Below are 14,992 nucleotides of genomic sequence, written 5' to 3'. Positions count from 1 at the left end.
CGGTTGTTCCATTGTGATAAATGTATCTTTGTGAACTTATCATTTCTGAGAACGCATACTGTTACAGTGTGATTACCTGCAAACACCAAATTAATGCAATAAATGCTCAAAATGATGTCCGTCAACCTCAATGCATTTGGCAATACGTATAACGCCATTCCTCTCAACAGCGAGTAGTTCGCCTTCCGTAATGTTCGCACATGCATTGACAATTCACTGACGCACGTTGGATCACGATAGCAAATATCCTTCAACTCTTCCTACAGAAAGAAATCCGGGGACGTCAGATCCGGTGAACGTGCGGGTCATGTTATGGTGCTTCGACAACCAATCCACGTGTGGCAGAACAGTAGACGACGTTCAAAGTCGACACCATGCATTTCCTGGTGCATAGAAATATGGTACGGGTGCAATCGATGTTGATGTAGCATTCTCAACACCGACGTTTATAAGATTCCCGATTCTCGCTCAGTTTTCCTGCTACTGATGTGCGGATTAGCTGCGACAGCAGCTAACACACCTACTTGGGAATCATCATTTGTTGCAGGTCGTGGTTGACGTTTCACATGTGGCTGAAGACTTCGTGTTTCCTCAAATAACGTAACTATCCGGCGAACGTTCCGGATACTTGGATGATGTCCAGGATACGGAGCAGCATACATAGCACACGCCCGGTGGGCATTTTGATCACAATAGACGTACATCACACGATATCGACCTTTCCCACAATTGGTAAACGGTCGATTTTAACACGGGTAATGTATCACGAAGCAAATACCGCCCGCAGTCGAGGAATGTTACGTGATACCACGTTTGTGACTATTACAACGCCATCTATACCAAAGCGAAAGAAGTGGTGCAACTAAAACATTCGTATTTCTTTACGTAGTACACGAATATGTAATAAAATACTGGGATTCCTATTTTAAAAAACGCTGTTGACATCCGTTTGACCTATGGCAGCGCCATCTAGCGGGCCAACCATAGTGGCATCTGGTTTCCCCCTGCGAGCTAGACGAGTATCTTTCTTTGTAGTTTTTTCCTTTGACGATTATTTCTTGAGATATTTCACCTGATCTCGACCAATGGACCTTCCTGTATAAGGGGCGTACCAGCAGCCCACTGGCAGTCATTCCATTTGACAATGGCCAATCAGTGCTTGGCCGAAAGCTCGAATAATTTTAATCGCTTGAGGCGGCTTGAAACCAGAGGACTTCCCATTCGATGTTACCACAGCGAGACTCTCCATTACTACTCCGCTGCTTACTGTTTCTTACAAAGCTAGAATGAGCTATCTGAAGTTGTTGTTGTGGTCTTCAGTCCTGAGACTGGTTTGATGGAGCTCTCCATGCTTCTCTATCCTGTGCAAGCTTCTCCATCTCCCAGTACCTACTGCAACCTACATCCTTCTGAATCTGCTTGGTTTATTCATCTCTTGGTCTCCCTCTACGATTTTTACCCTCCACGCTGTCTTCCAATGCTAAATTAGTGATCCGTTGATGCCTCAGAACGTGTCCTAGCAACCAGTCCCTTCTTCTTGTCAAGTTGTGTCACAAATTTCTGTCTCCCCAAATTCTCTTATGTGATCTACTCATCTGGTTCTGAGCACTATGGGACTTAACATCTATGGTCATCAGTCCCCTAGAACTTAGAACTACTTAAACCTAACTAACCTAAGGACATCACACAATACCCAACCATCACGAGGCAGAGAAAATCCCTGACCCCGCCGGGAATCGAACCCGGGAACCCGGGCGTGGGTAGCGAGAACGCTACGGTACGACCACGATATGCGGGCGATCTACCCATCGAATCTTCAGCTTTCTTCTGAAGCACCACACTTCGAAAGCTTCTATTCTCTTCTTGTGTAAACTATTTATCGTCCACGTTTCACTTCCATACATGGCTACGCTCCATACAAACACTTCAGAAACGACTTCCTGATAGTAAAAGTGAAGTTAGTCGAAGTTTAAACTCAAGTGTGACGACTCAGCTGAAGACGCCCTTGACTAGAGACGAAATGGTGGACGGATATTCAGTCTGCTTGAGACACGGAGGACGCACAGCGATTCCATGAAAGTTGAACGGTTTGAAATGGAAGGTGCTGCGTCTCGGCGTAACGGGGCAGCAGTCGCGAGAAACTGCAACGTTCGCGCCCTATAGCGACGTTTGGAGAGTGTGATGTACGAGGTCGGGAAAGGTTGGCGCGCTCACAGGTCACACGTCATGGAGAGCGCGCGCGCGTAATTGCAGCCTCTCTGGGCGACCCGCGCCCCGACTCCCCCATAAAGCTCGCGGCGACCCCACAACTCAGGCGCCCCGGGCCGCTTTCGCCGGCGGCTCCCACACAAACACCGAGTGACGTCAGAGACGGACGTGGGAACGCCGCCGGCGAAGAATGTCGCACTGGACCGCGGCTGTCGGCTGGAGCCTGCGCGCTCTGTGCGGCTCCTCGCTGCTCTCGTTAGCATTGTGCTGCTGCAGGGCCGGGGCAGTCGAGAGGCTGCCGAATGCCGCCGCACTCCGTGTCGCAAGTCTGGCCGCCAAATGCTGAAAGTCAGCTGTTCTCAGCGAACGCTGTGCGTGCCTGTACGTGTAAACAAATAACCGTGGAACTGCCAGCGGGACCAGCAGTCTGAGCGTTCCGTCCGTATTCAATTACGTGTACAAGGTGGGCATAAACACTCTAAAAAGCTTTGCATTAGGCCAGGTTGTTTTGATAAATAATTGTTAAGAAAAAAATTCGATACTTACGCCGATTGTGAGGCATTTCGCACTCCACACGTACTCCGCTACCTGTTGCTACACACTAGTGAAATCAAGGACACATTAAAACTTCTGCTCACACACACCTTTATTCTCACACGTCCATTTTACAGTTACTCGAAATGTATACGCTGCAGAGGGCAGCACAATGTACAGACTTAACAGAACAGATGGCGTAGGAGTCTTCATTCCGCGACATCCTCCCCACCCTGGTCCATCTCGAGGGGGATGACCAGCTGGACCGGTCGACAGATCTTCATACCATCTGGCTGCCGGAGGATGATGCACCGTATTTTACTGTCTCTGCCATGCCACACTTCTTCTACCAAAGCCCTCTTCCAAAAGTGCCGTGGTTTGCTGTCTTCTTGGAGCAGAACAACCTCTCCAATTCTCGGTTTCCTTTGCGAAGGGTACCCCTTCACCTCATGATATTGTCTTAGCGGCAGGAGGTATCCTGTCTTCCACCTGTGCCAGATGTCGTCACTGACCTTTTGTCAGAGCCAGAACTCCTTGGCAAGGTCCTTTCTAGTTGCTGGCTCTGGCCCACATGGAATTGCTACTAATTTCCCACCATTTAGAAAGTGGGCTGGGGTCAATGCAGTGTCACTCTCTCCTTGAGTGATGGGTCGTGAGTTTATTGCGGCTTCTATGCTGATCAAGGTGGTGTTTAAGCTCTCTTCATCCACCTGGGAGCGACCAAGAACTTTCCTCAAGCACCGCTTGACTGAGCCTATCATGCGCTCCCACCAACCTCACCAGAAGGTGCAGTTTAATATGATGGGGTGCCCCACTGATTCCCACATATCAGTAACAGCCTTTGAAAGCACAAATAATTTTTCACAGCAACCAACAGTGCCACAAGATGTAGGAGATATGGCTTTGAGGCGTGGTACACCACTCGCAGATCCTAAAGGAGATACTGAAGATCTACCTATTGAAATCCTGATTGGAGCTGATTATTACTGGAGAATTGTGACTTTGGAACAACCAGTCAAGGTATCACCATCATTGGTTCTTCTCCCAACAATCTTTGGATATGTTCTCAGTGGAAACAAATCAAGGACACAGTAAAACGTCTGCTCATACACACGTCGATTTTACAGTTAGTCGAAATATATCCGCTGCAGAGGGCAGCACAATGTACAGACTTAACAGAACACCAACAGATGGCGTAGGAGTCTTCATTCCCCGACACTACACTTGTAGCCGCTTCGTGCGTGTAGTGCACGCCTGACCTATTCAGGGGGACCCTAAATTTCTCCAGCTAATAGCGGATGTCGAGAAATTTGCACCACAGATCTTCGCAGAATCGTCTGAGCCTCTGGTTTAAGCCTTCCACTCTGCTCCAAACCAGAGAACCGCGATCGTTTTTGGGAAAGATACTACAAATAGTTAGCTCAGATTCCAAACCGCGAGCGAGGCTTTCCGCCTTCATCAACTCCGCAAACCGCCTGTATGAATTAAGGATGACCTCTTGAACACAGACGGCAGGAGTCATTGGTGCCGACATGAGCAACAATTTGCAGTCGGGTGCACCCAGTGCTCTCTATCGCCGCCGGCAGGGCCTCCTCCACATCTCGGATGAGACCCCCCGGCAAGCAGACAGAGTGAACACTGACCTTCTTCCCAGACCTTTCCGCTATTTTGCTAAGGGGCTCCATCACCCGCCTATCGTTGGAGCTCCCAATAACTAATAAACCCCTAATAAAAGCCTGAAGACGGCTGACCGCGGCCATCAACACGCTCAGCTGTTCGCGAAGAGTGGCCAGCTCCTCCTGCGTCCGTACACAGCAGTCACGCATCCTATCCATCCTAAGGAATCAATTTACTGTAGAGAGTTAATCAACTTTTAAGTACACTGCTAATTCAGTAAAGGCGGATGATAGTTGACTAAACTGTGGTTACTAGCCACTTCTTGTAAAAAAAAAAACAATGAAAATAGCACTACCTGTCTCTGGACTGCATTCAAAACAAACACTAGCACTACCGGCACTATGGCTGTCTAAAGGGACTCTCTCTGACTGTATTAAAACAAACACGAAATCTATGGAATACTATTACTAGCACTCGACAATTAAAGCTTCCTAAAAGCAAAAACACACGGAAGAAGAAGTGACAAGTAAGAAAAATACAGTTAATACTTAAATTAACGTAGCTCGCTGCACAGCAGACGTGACGCAGACGGCAGTTACGACGACAATGACACTACTGGCACTATGTCGGCTCTTAAGTCGTGCTCGTGACTTAAAACGGATGCCACAAAACATTGGTCAGTCTACGAGACAAAAATCTGACACGCCAGAGTCTTCTTTTCACGATACGCAGTCCAGTGGGGACCTGGAATTCCACGACCTCCTCGTTCGCATACTCTTTCACGTCCTGTGGGAGGACGGCTCCAGTGACATGCCGTGTCCAAAACAAATAACTCGACTTTTTGCATCGTAGACTTCCTCCGAAACGTACCTAGAGAAACAATTAAAATCGCTCAAAAGAGGAAAGGCCGCTGGTCCTGATGGGATACCAGTTCGATTTTACACAGAGTACGCGAAGGAACTTGTCCCCCCTTCTTGCAGCGGTGTACCGTAGGTCTCTAGAAGAGCGAAGCGTTCCAAAGGATTGGAAAAAGGCACAGGTCATCCCCGTTTTCAAGAAGGGACGTCGAACAGGTGTGCAGAACTATAGACCTATATCTCTAACGTTGATCAGTTGTAGAATTTTGGAACACGTATTATGTTCGAGTATAATGTCTTTTCTGGAGACTAGAAATCTACTCTGTAGGAATCAGCACGGGTTTCGAAAAAGACGGTCGTGTGAAACCCAGCTCGCGCTATTCGTCCACGAGACTCAGAGGGCCTTAGACACGGGTTCACAGGTAAATGCCGTGTTTCTTGACTTCCGCAAGGCGTTTGACACAGTTCCCCACAGTCGTTTAATGAACAAAGTAAGAGCATACGGACTATCAGATCAATTGTGTGATTGGATTGAGGAGTTCCTAGATAACAGAACGCAGCATGTCATTCTCAATGGAGAGAAGTCTTCCGAAGTAAGAGTGATTTCAGGTGTGCCGCAGGGGAGTGTCATAGGACCGTTGCAATTCACAATATACATAAATGACCTGGTGGATGACATCGGAAGTTCACTGAGGCTTTTTGCAGATGATGCTGTGGTTTATCGAGAGGTTGCAACAATGGAAAATTGTACTGAAATGCAGGAGGATCTGCAGCGAATTGACGCATGGTGCACGGAATGGCAATTGAATCTCAATGTAGACAAGTGTAATGTGATGCGAATACATAGAAAGATAGGTCCCTTATCATTTAGCTACAAAATAGCAGGTCAGCAACTGGAAGCAGTTAATTCCATAAATTATCTGGGAGTACTCATTAGGAGTGATTTAAAATGGAATGATCATATAAAGACCATCGTCGGTAAAGCAGATGCCAGACTGAGATTCATTGGAAGAATCCTAAGGAAATGCAATCCGACAACAAAGGAAGTAGGTTACAGTACGCTTGTTCGCCCAATGCTTGAATACTGCTCAGCAGTGTGGGATCCGCACCAGGTAGGGTTGATAGAAGAGATAGAGAAGATCCAACGGAGAGCAGCGCGCTTCGTTACAGGATCATTTAGTAATTGCGAAAGCGTTACGGAGATGATAGATAAACTCCAGTGGAAGACTCTGCAGGAGAGACGCTCAGTAGGTCGGTACGGGCTTTTGTTAAAGTTTCGAGAACATACCTTCACCGAAGAGTCAAGCAGTATATTGCTCCCTCCTACGTATATCTCGCGAAGAGACCATGAGGATAAAATCAGAGAGATTAGAGCCCACACAGAAGCATACCGACAATCCTTCTTTCCACGTACAATACGAGACTGGAATAGAAGGGAGAACCGATAGAGGTACTCAGGGTACCCTCCGCCACACACCGTCAGGTGGCTTGCGGAGTATGGATGTAGATGTAGATGTAGAACTTCTGTGCACTGCTACATGTACACTAGCAAGTTAAAAAAAAAGATATCTAGCCTCGCATTAACCAGCTAGACGGGGTTAAAGCAAGCAGTACTCTTGTATCACTAATCAGTGCCCTGTACCTACCAACCTTCAAGAAAGATTCCGAGATACTATCACTGTACTGGAATGTGTTCACCGCTTACAGTTCTATACGCCACCTCTAACTGGCTACTACCGACTCTTGCCGACAATTACCACAACAGCAAGTAAGAATACAGTTCAAAAGTCGGTAGGGAAAGAGCCACACAAAGGCGCAACTCTCAAATTTATACGAAAACAAATTAAGTTTGTTGGCATGAACAAATCCTAGCCAAGTCCGTCGCTTTTACCCAAAATCACTTCCAACTAGCTGATGGTTGCACTCTCTGCTCTGAGGTCTCCATTTTTGTCGAATATGTCCATACTTACTACTTCTCAACGATCTTCGAGAAAAACGGGACAGAACCTAAACAGAATTCCATCCTTCGCCGAGGAACACGCCTTGGATCGTCTCAGGCTTCTGTAGTGTGCTGAGTAGCTTGGTTGTTCATGAATGATCACCTACTTCAGGTATGGATACAAATAACGAAAAACCATCTCTGCCCCGGAGGGTATATGACCTCTACACTACATGAGACTTGCCGGCGATTCCACAACAGATTTCGCAGAGCTCCAGACCATTCTACCCACTTCTGGCTAATGTGAAAGAGAAGCAAAGTGTAGGTATTCTCATTGGCTATTTCTCTCTACCGCTTGTACCGTTTCTGTAACGTGCTACTTTCTGGCAGGACTTTTAGAACTTTTTCTTCTACAGGCGTTGAAAAACATTGGACGTGAAGGGCAATTGACTCTCCCTTAAACTCAGCCTAGCTAGCCCTCAACGGTACACATAAAGTCCAGTCCATCTTTTTTAGGCTGAAAAATAAGCCTCTGCCCCTGAGGAGATTACGTTAGTGGGTGAGGAGATTACGTTAGCGAACGGGGCTAAAACACACTTTGGTTTGTACTGTCTCGTTGTCAGTGCTGGCAACTGACAAAAATATCATTAATCTTGGCTTAACCTGTTGCCATTATTGGGTACTGTTAGAAATTTTTGACATTTCCTCTTTGTTATCTTCAGTTCGAAGATTTCCTTGTCGCAAGTATTGGGATGTTGTAACTGAATGTAGCTATCAGTTCAGGCCAAACATCCAGAGTATCAGAAAGCTTATTACTACTAAGGGTCTATAAAATTAATGGCATTTTGCACGCTAGTTATTAGTAATTAAACTCCGGACTGACGTAGTTACACTAGAATAGATATGTGGTTCTAAATGGTTCAAATGGCTCTGAGCACTATGGGACTTAACTACTGTGGTTATCAGTCCCCTAGAACTTAGAACTACTTAAACCTAACTAACCTAAAGACATCACACACATCCATGCCCGAGGCAGGATTCGAACCTGCGACCGTAGCAGTCGCGCGGTTCCGGACTGCGTGTCTAGAACCGCTAGACCACCGCGGCCGGCAGATATGTGGCAACACCAAACTAAATATCCAATAATATTAATTATGATACAAAATTGTACTTAACTTCTGTATCAGTCTGATGCGTGGCGCTTGATCTCGTATACCTAACGCAGTGAAATAGAACTAACTTGGCTGTTTCTTGGTGTTGTTGTTGTTGTTGTGGTCTTCAGTCCGAAGACTGGTTTAATGCAGCTCTCCGTGATACTCTACCTTGTGTGAGCCTCTATATCTCCGAATAACTACTGCAACATCCATCTTTCTGAACCGGCTCATTGCATTCATCTCTTGGTCTCCCTCCACGTTCCTTACAAGCCTCACTTCCCTCCAATAGTAAACTGGTGATCCCTTGATGTCTCAGAATGTATCCTGCCACTTGTTCCCTTCCTTTGCTCAAGTTTTGCCAAAAATTCCTTGTCTTCCCAGTTCTATTCAGTACCTCCTCATTAGTTATGCAATCGACCCACCTAACCTTCAGTATTCTCCTGGAGCACCACATATTTAAGGCTTCTATTCTCATTTTATATAAATTGTTTGTCGTCCATGTTTCACTTCCATATATGGCTACACTCCAGACAATACCTCTAGAAAGGACTTCCTAACACTTATACATATATTCGATGTTAATAATATTTCTTTTTTAGAAAAGCTTTTCTTGCGAATGCCAGTCTATATTTACTATCCTCTCTACTTCGATCACCATCAGTTATTATGCCGCCGCAATAGCAAAACTCATTTACTAGTTTAAGTGTCTCCTTTCCTAATCTAATTCCCTTAGCATCACTTCATTACTTCAACTACATTCCATTACCCTTGTATTGCTTCTGTTGAGGTTAATCTTATATCCTCCTTTCAAGACATTGTCCTTTCCGCTCAACTGCTCGTCCAAGTTCCTTTACGCTTCTGACAGTATTAAAATACACTACTCTCCATTAAAATTACTACAGCAAGAAGAAATGCAGATGATAAACGGGTATTCGTTGGACAAGTAAATTATACTAGAACTGACATGTGGTTACATTTGCCGGCCGGGGTCGCCGAGCGGTTCTAGGCGCTACTGTCTGGAACCACTAAGGTCGCAGGTTCGAATCCTGCCTCGGGCACGGATGTGTGTAATGTCCTTAGGGTAGTTAGGTTTAAGTAGTTCTAAGTTTTAGGGGACTGATGACCTCAGACGTTAAGTCCCATAGTGCTCAGAGCCATTTGAACCATTTTTTGATTACATTTTCGCGCAATTTCGGGGCATAGGTCCTGAGAAATCAGTACCCAGAACAAATAAATCAGGCCGTAATAACGGCTTTGATACGCCTGGGCATTGGGTCATACAGAGCTTGAGTGGTGTGTACAGGTACAGCTGCACATGCAGCTTCAACACGATACCACAGTTGATCAAGAGTAGTGACTGGCTTATTGTGACGAGCCAGTTGCTCGGCCACCATTCACAAGACGTTTTCAATTCTTGAGAGATCTGGAGAATGTGCTGGCCAGGGCAGCAGTCGAACATTTTCTGTATCCAGAAAGGCCCGTAAAGGACCTGCAACATGTGGTCGTGCATTATGCTGCTGAAATGTAGGGTTTCGCTGGGATCGAATGAAGGGTAGAGCCACGGGTCATAAACACATCTGAAATGTAACGTCCACTGTTCAAAGTGCCGTCAATGCGAACAAGAGGTGACCTAGACTTGTAACCAAAGGCACCCCATACCATAGCGCAAGGTGATAGCCAGTATGGCGATGACGAATACACGGTTCCAATGTGCGCTCACCGTGATGTCGCCAAACACGGATGCGACCATCATAATGTCGTAAAGAGAACCTGGATTCATCCGAAAAAATTACGTTTCGCCATTCGTGCACCCGGGTTCGTCGTTGAGTACACCACTGCAGGCTCTCCTGTTTGTGATGCAGCATCAAAGGGTAACCGCAGCCACGGTCTCCGAGTTGATAGTCCATGCTGCTGCAAACGACGTCGAACTGTTCGCGCAGATGGTTGTTGTCTTGCAAACATCCCCATGTGTTGACTCAGGGACCGAGACGTGGCTGCACGATCCGTTACAGCCATGCGGATAAGATGACTGTCAACTGGACTGCTAGTGCTACGAGGCCGTTGGGATCCAGCACGGCGTTCCGTATTGCCCTCCTGAACCCACGGATTCCATATTCTGCTAACAGTCATTGGATCTCAACCAAAGCGAGCAGCAATGTCGCGATACGATTAACCGCAATCGCGATAGGCTACAATCCGACCTTTATCAAAGTCGGAAACGTGATGGTACGCATTTACCCTCCTTACACGAGGCATCGAAGAAAGTTTCACCAGGCAACGGCGGTAAACTGGTGTTTGTGTATGAGAAATCGGTTGGAACCTTTCCTCATGTCAGCACGTTGTAGGTGTCGCCAGCGGCGCCAACCTTGTGTGATTTGTGTGAATGCTCTGAAAAGCTGATCATTTCCATATCACAGCGTCTTCTTCCAGTCGGTTAAATTTCGCGCCTGTAGCACGTCATCTTCGTGGTGTATCAATTTTAATGCCAGTTGTGTGTCATGGGTAAACCTCCAAATTGGTAGTCTATAATTTGGCGTCAATAACAGAAAGTAATTATGCAGACACTGTCCTAGTCTACTTAAATAGTGGCTGCTAAGCTGGAGTGTAGTCCGAACAGAACTCACGGTACTGTGATTCACAGCTTAACTGCAGTAAATGTTGGCACAGTCGGTTCAAGGCAAATAGCAGAAGCTCTTTGTAATACTGGCGTCTGAGAAACTGAACTGAGGTGTTAGAGTGCAGGCACTGACCTGAGAGAGTATCTTCGGCTTCTTCTCTTCTTTGTGCTTGTCGGCGGAAGGTTCTCCATTCCTGCAAGTACTAGGTGGAAGCAAAGTCTACCGCTGACAGTGCTGTCGCAAAGGGCTGGCAAAATCATTGACGGATGAATACGACGTGCTGATGGATGTAGGGCAGAAACAGAAAGTGGTCCTGATTAGCGACCGCCACCTGCAGGCTGTTGGTCGGAACTCAGAACGCGCCAGGCCACATCTTCTACCATCCACAAACGAAGCCACCGACGCCTCGATTATGCGAGTTCCAAATTACTCCTCTAAATTATTTTAACATCCAGATGTTTAGGCTATTTAGATTCCAGAGTAGAATGTACGCCCTTCGATTGGCCACTTCCTGTTAACGCGCTTAGTTCTGCTGTAAAGTGCTGCTCCATGCCGACACTTTCTGGAGTTTGTCACGCAAAGGGCATCACGAAACACCAGCCATTCTGTGGCACAAGCTCGCCTTTGAAAACTGCTGGGTCGCACGAGGCCACGACCCTTTAGCCGGACTGAGCAAAGACTTGACCGTTATCTCCAGGCTGGAGAATACGTCCCGTCCCTCGGAAGGTACTAAAGATGCACTGTCGCTCAGAATCTTGATCAGCAGTAGCCGACGGTCGCGAACCACAACTGGTGTGTCGCAGGTTGCCTAGATAAACCGCTGACACTTATACAAAGGGTGTGGCATGGTGACAACTGACTCGAATTCGAGAGGATGGTATTTCAAATTGTTTACTGACAGCGCCTGGTGCCGGCCGTTGTGGCCGAGCGGTTCTAGGCGCTTCAGTCTGGAACCGCTCTGCTGATACGGTCGCAGGTTCGAATCCTGCCTCGGGCTTGGATGTGTGTGACGTCCTTAGGTTAGTTACGTTTAAGTAGTTCTAACTTCCAGGGGACTGATGACCTCAGATGTTAAATCCCATAGTGCTCAGAGCCATTTGAACCATTTGAACCATCTAGAGGACTGAGGACCTCAGATGTTAAGTCTCATAGTGCTTAGAGCCATTTGAACCATTTTGAACACCTCCTGGTACTATGTATAAATGACTTTCTTTGGATATTTACGAGCTGTGGTGTACTTGCTGCACAAAATTTACTAGATCAAATTCTTGTGGGGCATACAGAGTCAGATTGTAAGTAGACTGATGTCCAAAATTAAAACAAAACAAATGTAAATTTAGGCAGGCTGAGTTTATTTTTCCATAGAACAGTATAATCAAGTGATAGTAAAATAGAACCAGTGTAGAAAATGCTGAACGCGATCAGCTGCAACATGCATAACGGTAGATGAAAATATTCTTCCTTGTTTTCCAACTTAACCTATTTGCACACACATTCCGACAACTGATTTATGTGCTCAGTATGGGGTGTGACCACTTCTGGCAGCTTCACAGCCTGACAAAGGACGTAAACTGAAGGATGTCATAAATCTCATGTCGAGGCAATAACGCCCATTCTTCCTGTAGAATTGCTCCCAAGTCTTGGAGAGCGGTTGGTGCATCCTGATGTGATGCAACGCGTCTCCGCAGCGCATCCCAGACGTACTCTATGGGATTCAAATCGGAAGAGCGAGCAGGCCACGCCATGCGTGAAGTATCTTCCGTTTCCAAGAAAACACCAATCACCCGTGCTCTGTGACGTCGAGCAGTATCGTCCATCAGTACAAAGTCTGGGCCGACAGCACCTCGCAACAACCACACCTGGGGTCGTAAGATCTCGTCTAGTTACCTGACAGCAGTTATACCTTACCCATTCACTTGTACAACTTCATGAAGTGCTGTTCGAGTGGTCAGCATAACCTCTGGCCATGCCATTAGGGATCCTCCTCGATATCGTTTTCTTTCCACAAAATTTTAGTCGCGATATCGTGTTCCACGTACCCTGCAGAACACATCGGGCTCATGTGTGAAAAGAAATTGGCCAACTGTTTAACAGTCCAGGTGGCAAGTTGATGACTCCACTCTAGACGTGCCCTTCCGAGAAGACACGTCAGGGGTACACATTCAGCAAGTCTGTGACAATAAAGGCCACTCTGCCGAAACCTTCTGTACACCGTTAGCCTTCATACAACGCGTCCGGTGGATGCTGCGAGGTCAGATGCCAGTTGGCGTGCAGTACTAAGGCGGTACCTCGTGCTCTTACAGCCAAATAACGATCTTCTCTTTCTGATGTCACACGTGGTTGGTCCTACCCAGGTCTTTGGGATACAGTTTCGGTCTCTACAAACTGTCGACACATCCGAGAAACGACCGGACGATTCACATTAAACCATCGGGCCACATCAGTTTACGATTGTCCTTCTTCCACTCTTCCTACAGCTCTCCACTGCAGAGAGTCTGGTAGGTGTCTACCCTGTGACTTAATCCTCCGTCTGTGACTGTCTACACAGCGATTGTGGACGTGGGACCTTCCGGCAAATAGTACCCCGTCTGATGGTTGCCGTGACGTCACCACTGGCTTGGTTCCCCTTTCCTTCAGAACTCTATGGTGCGGAGATATTCTGGCAGCTGGTGTGATTATTTCGTCACCTAGACACACGACGGATATGCAGCGGTTTGTTGCTTTAATTTTGGATACCAGTGTAGTTTTCCAAATCACTTGAGGCAAATGCCAGAAATGTTGCTTTGAAATGGTTCTAATCCCGTTTCTTCTGTTAACAGCGTTTCTCTAGGAACTGTTACCTTCTAGTATTATTATTTATCATTTAATGTTGATGGGGAAATGCGTGTGATGACAGGATAGCCTCTCACTCTCAATGCTCTGATCACTACATTTAGCATTGTGAATGTCTCAGATAACGTACCTAGAATTGGGAAGAACAGCCCGTGGGCTTCCAACTGCAGAGGAAAGTAAGCACTGAATATCATCTCTTAGTTTAAAACCTTGTTGGCTGCTGATGGACAGTAACTGTTTCAAAATTATGAAAATGTTTTAAAGGACATTTTTACTGTCTCGTAATGATAAAACTAACAAATCAACTCTGGCAAAGCATGTAGAAACATGACACACTCTTGGAATATACAATGATCTTGAAGTACTGCATGCTTCAGAGACGAGATTAGATTAGATTACTTTATCTTTCCATAGATCCATGCTGAGGAGATCCTGGTGGATGTGGAACATGTCAATTTTGTTAGCTGAAATAACAATACTAATAGTATGAATATACACAATACATCATTTGTTTCTATTAAAAAATTCGTCAATGGAGTAGAAGGAGTTGGCCACTAGTAAGTCAAATGGTTCAAATGGCTGTGAGCACTATGGGACTCAACAGCTATGGTCATCAGTCCCCTAGAACTTAGAACTACTTAAACCTAACTAATCTAAGGACATCACACAACACCCAGTCATCACGAGGCAGAGAAAATCCCTGACCCCGCCGGGAATCGAACCCTGGAACCGGGCGCGGGAAGCGAGAACGCTACCACACGACCACGAGCTGCGGACACTAGTAAGTCTTTCAGGCTCCTTTTAAATTGATCTTTATTTATAACTAAATTTTTTATGTTTGCTGGCAAATTATTGAAGATGAGTGTTCCTGAGTAGTGGACCCCTTTTTGAACTAAAGTAAGTGCTTTTAAGCCTTTGTGCAGATCATTTTTGTATGTATATATGAACTGTTTGTTGGAAAAAGAGATATATTATTTAGGACAAATTTCATTAAGGAGTAAAATATACTGAGAGGCAGTGGTTAGTATATCCAGGTCTTTGAAGAGGTTTCTACATGACGTCCGTGAATTTACTCCACAAATAATGCGTATTACACGCTTTTGAACTCTGAAAACTTTTGTTTGACTTGAAGAGTTACCCCAAAAATTTATACCATATGACATTATGGAATGAAAGTAGGCAAAGTATGCAAGCTTTTTCATTTTTATGTCGCCTGTGTCTGCTAACACTCGA

Source organism: Schistocerca gregaria, chromosome 3 (genome assembly GCF_023897955.1).
Source record: "Schistocerca gregaria isolate iqSchGreg1 chromosome 3, iqSchGreg1.2, whole genome shotgun sequence".
Classification (NCBI taxonomy): Eukaryota; Metazoa; Arthropoda; class Insecta; order Orthoptera; family Acrididae; genus Schistocerca; species Schistocerca gregaria.
Note: the sequence above shows the minus strand (reverse complement) of the source record.